General features: G+C 38.8%; 1 protein-coding gene across 1 annotated transcript in view; it reads right to left on the bottom strand.

The window, feature by feature from the left end:
- Positions 1 to 564, bottom strand: part of rsph1 (radial spoke head component 1) — a gene marked incomplete in the record, with an annotated part of 7,150 nt that overhangs the window by 5,195 nt on the left and 1,391 nt on the right.

Consider the following 564-nt stretch of genomic DNA (forward strand, 5'->3'; position numbering starts at 1 on the left):
GAACAATATTTACCAGTCAGAGAGATTTTATCTAAATTTTTAATTAACAGAACAAAACAACACAACTTTAACAGCTTGTAAAAATTTGTCGTCTCTAAAAACGTTTTTGTGAAACACTTTCTCACAGAAAAACATGAAGCTGTCAGTTTCCAGTCGCAGAGCCTCATCTTCTCTGATGTGTAATATTCAGATCCTGGATTATTATTAAATCTTTTCTACAGCTTTACCCACCAGGCTGGAACACAGACGTGTTTTAAAAACTGATGAATACAAACTTACACAGTTGTTGACAAAGTTGCCCTGATATCTGCAGTTGATGAAGATGTACTCTCCTTCTGACTCCATGTTGTCTTTCAGCCAGGTTCCTGTGTACTTCACTCCAGTTTCAGTGTAGGTGTAAACACCCTGACCATGCCTGGACATCACACAACACCAGTAAGTTCACAGGGTCAAAGGTCCTGGTTAAACTCAGGAGGTTCTGGTTTCAGTTTAGTTTATTTGTTTTAATCAAACCATACACACACACACACACACACACACACACACACACACACACACACACAC

The sequence above is a fragment of the Austrofundulus limnaeus genome, unplaced genomic scaffold (assembly GCF_001266775.1).
Source record: "Austrofundulus limnaeus strain Quisiro unplaced genomic scaffold, Austrofundulus_limnaeus-1.0 Scaffold1171, whole genome shotgun sequence".
In the NCBI taxonomy this organism is placed as follows: Eukaryota; Metazoa; Chordata; class Actinopteri; order Cyprinodontiformes; family Rivulidae; genus Austrofundulus; species Austrofundulus limnaeus.